The following is a 6,652-nucleotide window of genomic DNA, read 5'->3' as shown; positions in this document are numbered from 1 at the left end:
TTAAATCACCATCGTTCACTGCCCAGGGATTTGTTGCTGCTACACGCGCAATTTCGCCTGTAGGCCGTGGTGTTGTGAGCTTGAAAGCCAAAGTCTAAGATAGCACAATCTCTACTTAAGCTTAGGTAAGCTTACAAGCTAAACCATAAGCTATAACAAGTTTGGGTTCAACATTTCATAGGCTTTGTTTTTTCTCTCAACGATGGTGGCTTGGCTACGTGGAGAAATCAAGGGAAAGCACATGGACCATCAAGCAAGCTCCTACATATGTAAGCCAAGCTTAATTTCAAGCAATGTCTCTTGTTCCTTCCAATTTTTGCATGTGTGGGATTCATGGAGAAATTAGGTTTTTTCTCTCAAAATTTACAGAAATTTCTTCAATGATCCTTCCATTCATGCTTGGCTACATGCATTAGTGAAGGGATTTCATGGATATTTGGAATTTCTTCACTTCTTGAATACCATTGGAGAATTACAGTTTGTAACCAAAATTTTCAGAAATTTTCCTTATAGTTCTCTTATTCATGCTTGGCTATATACACATGAGTGATCAATTTGTGCATTAGTGAAGGATTTCAAGTGCACACCTCTTTTTGTAATTCTGGAATTTATTGAAAAATTAGGGTTTATGCATGTGTTTTATGAGATTCATGGCATTCATTGTCTTCATTAAGCCTTCCTCTATCCTCCTATATGAGATTCATGGCATTCATTGTCTTCATTAAGCCTTCCTCTATCCTCCTATATCACTCTTGCATTATAATTAATCGGGGATTAGGGTTTTAGAGAAAGGATCCTAGAATTAGGGTTTGCTTGGGTTTTTCTTCAATATGCATGCATGGATACATGCTCATGGACTTCATTGATCATGTGATGCATTGATTTTATCAAGGGAATTGCATATACCCACAAAGGAATCATTGAATTCAAATTACCCTTCTCTTTTGGGGTTTCGTTGTGCAATTGGCATTGTGTTGTTTCCTACATATCTATGAGGGATTGAAGACATCAAGAAGCTCAAGTGTATTCCCAAATAACCTCTTCTACAACATTAGCTTCGTATGTGGATAATCATGGCATGCAACTATAAGTGCCGATTGTAAGTGGATTCACATATACCTTCAAGTTCATGTTTCACAACTCACACACACTTGTACTTACATCTCAATTTTTAGTAATCAAGTAATGTGTGAGGGTGCCTTGGCAATTGGAGGAGAAGTCGGGGGGAGCATGTCTTGAATCCACCTTGTCTCGTGAGTGCCTTGGAAAAGCAGTAAGGTGGAGGATTAGGTATTGGTGTGGTGAAGAAATGGCCCCAACTTGTGCCTAGTTTCAACCTAGGTACGAGGGTGGGAAGAGCTTGGCCGGGAGATCGGCAAGCTTCGATGCTCTTCATCGACTTGGAGTGCTTATTGTGGATGCATCTTATTGAGCAAGGATTTAAGCAAGCAGAGAATTCAGTTTTGCAAGTGATTGTGTTGGTTGATATTGAGATTTGATTGCCAATACAAAGGAGGTGCTGTCGAAACTTCTGCAAAAACGCTTGTGCAAGCACTTAAGGTTACATGTGAATGCCAAGTTGCAAAGTAATGAGATTCATGCCTTCAAATAAGGTCTAAGACATTGCCAATGCAAAAGGGAAGCCAAGATTGATTTGGAGAGAAGTTTCACAGTTTTTAGCTATGGAACTAAACCCTAATTTAATCCAAGGGGGTTAGGGCTACTTCCAAGGTGTTTATGTAGCCTCATTCTACTCTCCAAAGGCTACGTTTGGAGCCCTCAAGTGTTTGATTAGGACTCCATTTACTTCTCCAATTGGCAAGTTTACCCACAGGATAAAAAGGCTACCCAGTCAAAAATAGCACATCATTTTGGCAAAGTGAGCATAGGGCTAGCTCCCCATACCCTTAGCTTCCTATCTAGCCTTAGATCTTACCATCTGGACATCGGAGCCATCCACTATATCCATTTCTCCACCACTGGATACCCTACATAAATTAGGGTTTTTAGAGTAAATGTATTTTGGCACCATAGTTGGATAGTACACTCTTCCCTCATTCCAATGAGCTAAAAACTTCAAGATTTGGACCCCGTTTCCTTGATCAAAGTGGGAATCTACTCACCGATTGACTTTTCAAAGAAGTCAAAACAGAGAGTACTTATGCATTGACCGTGGGGTCAAAGTGATCATACATGGGTGTTCTACACGTCATTGTCTCTCCATAGAGCTAAAGAGCTTGTAAATCGGAGTTTGGGAAAATATCCAACTTGAAATTGGTCATTTTTTAATGGCATCCAAGTCAAAGGTCAACACTACTAGTGGAGCATAAGGGTGGTGTTCAGGAAACAAGGCAAGATGTTCAAGAGCATGTGCAAGGCAATGTTGATTTGCACCAAGGGTCAAACTTACCTCAAGGGTCCATGGAGAATCTAGGGATTGTGCAATTAACGAAGAAGACGTTTCTTGACTAACACAACACTATGAGTCAAATGCTAAAGCTTATGGAGAGTCTTGGTTAGAAAAATCTACTCAATTTTCACTTTCTAAACAATAAGAAAAGTTTAAATCAATTTATTGGTTACTCATTTTAGGATAGAGAAAGGCTGAATTCTTAAGGAAGAGAAGGGGGTGGCCTTTTCATCAAGGCATAACATCCATATTCACATTAAAAAATCAAGAATCAGAAAACCAAAGATTAGAGTTAAAAAAAAAGTAGAATAGATACGATCTTCTTTGAGGAGATGCCATAGTTGGGTTTTTTTTGGATACCAATCTAGTCCAAAATGGGAACTTATTGGATTTGGTGGATAGGATGATGTTAATCCACGCTATATTTATATAGTCTTAGACTCTTACAGGTTAGATGACAATCTCAAGCTCCTCTTAATCAAAGAGGCATTGGGATTACTAGATGACTTTTACATTATGGGTAGCAGATGTAGGAGCCCTGAAAGCGCTTCATTTTTAGGGAAGTAATGAAGTGCATTCCGATAAGGAAATTGGTAAAGATGCTGATGTAATAATCTTTAAGATTGTTGATGGATCTCTTCTCTCTCTCTCTATATATATTCTCTCTCTCTCTCTCTCTCTCTCTCTCTCTCTCTCTCACACACACACACACACACACACACACACACACCTGTAATACACAAATAGTTACCCTTGCCTTTTACTGTGCGTTTGGTGTGAAATGTAGCTAGGACAATTTGAGAAAAATAGAGAGACCATAAGTTTTATGTTGTTTTGGTGTTTGTGTGTGATTGTGTTGTAGAGGCAAGCATAAGGACGATAGCATGAAAGTTGGTGGTTTCGAATACCATTCTCTCTTCACCTTGAGGTTAGTTTTATTGTTGCTCTTTTTCTCTCTATTTGTTTGTGTGTTTATAATTAATATATGATGCATAGATAAAGATATTTTTTAATGTTCATATGTTTGATAGCTGAGAGAGAGAGAGAGAGAGAGAGAGAGAGAGAGAGAGAGAGAGTGAGTGAGTGAGAGAGAGAGAGAGAGAAGACACTGCACATTAAAATACTTTCTATATCTCTTTCTATCTCGTTGAGTGTTTTATATTGATAATTTATATTTAAATGTGAATGTCTAATACTTTAGTGTGTGCATGTAAATACAGTTTAAGCTAGAAACTTTTCATTTATTAGAATATTGCCTTTGGGATTGTAAAGAGAGTTCTACAAAGAGAATATATGGACCTGAGAGAATATACAAACTATAGTAGCCTTAAAACAATAGAGAAATGTTCTCAAAAAGAAAAGAACTTTCTTTATGGTTTTAGAGAGATAATTATATGACTCGCTAAGAGTTGACAAGGTATATAGTGTTGGTTTACAATTAGATTATTAGGGTTATGTTATATGTTGACAAAGATATAAAGAGATGTTTGAAGAGCCTTAAGATATTTATTTTGGATTTCAACAAATGGAGATCCAAAATGCGAACAACAGTTCAAATGCCGTAGTGGTTGTGAATGGAGATTCCAATTCAAAAGTAGCTTTGTCTACCCTGCTTGACTTGATGAATGAGCTGCAAAACACCTTGCTCAGTCAAGGTCTCCATCTGGACAATCAAGCTCTAAACATCTATAAACTATGCGGATATATGTGAGTGCACCGAGAAAAATCAAGTTGCTTGCAAGGAGTACTTAGATGTCCTTTAGGATGAGATATGTGGAAGTGGCAACCAAAGGGGAGATATGCTAAGAGATGAGTTCACACATCAACTCCATCGCATTTTTGACAGTAGTGGTCGCATGGAGACTAACCAACTAAACATGATTTCTTTCATGGAAAATATGCATGCTGAAATTGGGGAACGTCGAGGTGGATGTAATAGGGAATGTAAAGAACAAGTCGATTCTCTAAAAGAGTAAGTACGCACATTAGACTTGGAGGTATCGAGTCTAAAGATATCTGTTAATCGACTCAATGCTATTATGAAAAAGATGAGCCGCATGTTGGAAACAAGGGTAGTTGCCTAGAGATTTTGTGAGTGTAATGATATTTTTGCTTGAGGGAGAAATTGTATTGCAACTTTGCACATTTGGCTCTCCGTGGTGATATCTATGAATTCTCTGTTTTCTCAAATTCTTTACATCTCTCTTTCTATTTTGTTCTCTCTCTCTCTCTCTCTCTCTCTCTCTCTCTCTCTCTCTCTCTCTCTCTCTCTTGGAGAAGGAGAGAGGTTTTCACTTATTAGTGTCATAAGGAGATGGATTGTATATTTTAGACACACTTATCTATTATAAATTTCTCTAATAATTACATCATGTTTGCTACTGTGTGGATTCTATCTGAGAGTAAAGTCACATGTGTGACAATGGCACTTAAAGTTAAGAATGTTTGTAAAAATTAAATTAGTATTTGTTTTTTTTTCCAAAGGAGTTGAAGATGATTAGGAGCTGTATATACCTAAGTTTGAACCAAGTTCATTGGCTTTGAATTTTAGATGCAACACGTGTGTCTCACCGTAATTGTTCGCGGACAAGGACTTGCATTCAAAAACAAATTACTTCTAATTTAACAGATTACTTTAATAAAAATAAAATCAAAACATTTGGAAGGGTTAAAGATGAGGAGGAGCATAGAGAATTCTATGGTAGAATCTACTTAGATCCGAGTAATAAAGCAACTCCCGATGCTACGGTACTTCAAGAACCTAGTAATGAACATCATAATGTTTAGGCACATAGAGATATGGCATGAGGCCCTATTTCTTTTGATTTAAATGAGCTATCTATATATGTGATTGGTCATATTGATAATTTTCAAGCTATTTGTTGTGCTGTTGGTGATGTGAAAGGTATTAAATCCGAATGTCACTTGATAAGGCGTGTATTTTCATATCCTCGGAATGTTAGCACCCAACAACTATGGTGGTAAGTTTCAAAGATTGTACTCTTCACTCATTAGGAGCCCTTGCTTATAAGTTCCATTTTTGTGGTGCACTAATTTTAAAATTTGAGGCATCAAGAAAGCTTGGACAATATGTGGGCAAACACTATTGTGCAAGTGGGAATGTCTCTTTATTACATTTGGAAAATCCTCCTCCTACATTGGTTAAGTTGTTACTTGGTAATGATAATGTAAGTAAGGAATATAGAAAGAATAACAAAGCCTTGGCATTTGTTTTATTGGGTGCTCACTTGGATAATCAATTTACAAGGAGAGAGGAGTATTCAATTTTTGAATCCATGGTTCTACCTATCATCGTGTTGGTTCTAAAATACCTAATGAAACACAAGATGCAACTCCTCAATTTACCCAATTATATGTGTATGATACGGAGCATGAATTGGAGAATAGACTTCATGGGATGCCTTCTTTAAATCACAACATGCTTGAAAGGTTGCAAACATGTTGATGCATATAGTAGTATGGAAGAATCAAAATTAGTATGGATACGTAATAACCAAAAAGCATTGCCTGCTGCTGCCTGCTAAAGTATACTAAGGGCTTGCAGACATGGTTAATATAAGCGATGAGGTCAATAGCGTCTCTGGGGGCATTGTTGGATGTAGGGTAGTTCTACCATTTACATATATTGGGAGGCCTCGATATTATCTGCATCAATTGTACCAAGATTCAATGGAAATTATTAGGAAGATGGGTAAACCTGAACTCTTTATTACCTTTACTTGCAATCCTAAGTGGGATGAAATAAGCTATGCTTTACTACTAGGTCAAGCTGCCCAAGATCGAGCTGACTTGATGGCACGGGTCTTTTATGAGAAGCATAAGGATATGATGCACTTATTGGTGAAAAAAAACATTATTTGAAAGGGTACTGGGATTTGTTTCTATTATTGAAGTTAAAAAAAAAGAGGCTTGCCACATACACATATATTATTGATATTGGATGTAAACCAACTGAGATTGCTCACTATGATATGTTGGTATGTGCTGAACTTCCTGATAAGGTGATGTTTCCTAGGTTGCACAACATAATCAGTTATTGTAATGTCCATGGATCATGTGGGAAACTAAATACGCGATCTCCTTGCATTGTAAACATCGGCGGTACCCTCGTCGAAAGTTTTCTGAGACTACTAGCGTTGATGACAATGGGTATCCAACTTACATGCGGCAAGATGATGGTAGTTTCATCCAAGTAAAGGATCATAGGGTGGATAGTGTTAA

This window comes from Cibotium barometz, chromosome 30, assembly GCF_041138505.1.
Source record: "Cibotium barometz isolate CiBa-2024 chromosome 30, ASM4113850v1, whole genome shotgun sequence".
Taxonomy (NCBI): Eukaryota; Viridiplantae; Streptophyta; class Polypodiopsida; order Cyatheales; family Cibotiaceae; genus Cibotium; species Cibotium barometz.
Note: the sequence above shows the minus strand (reverse complement) of the source record.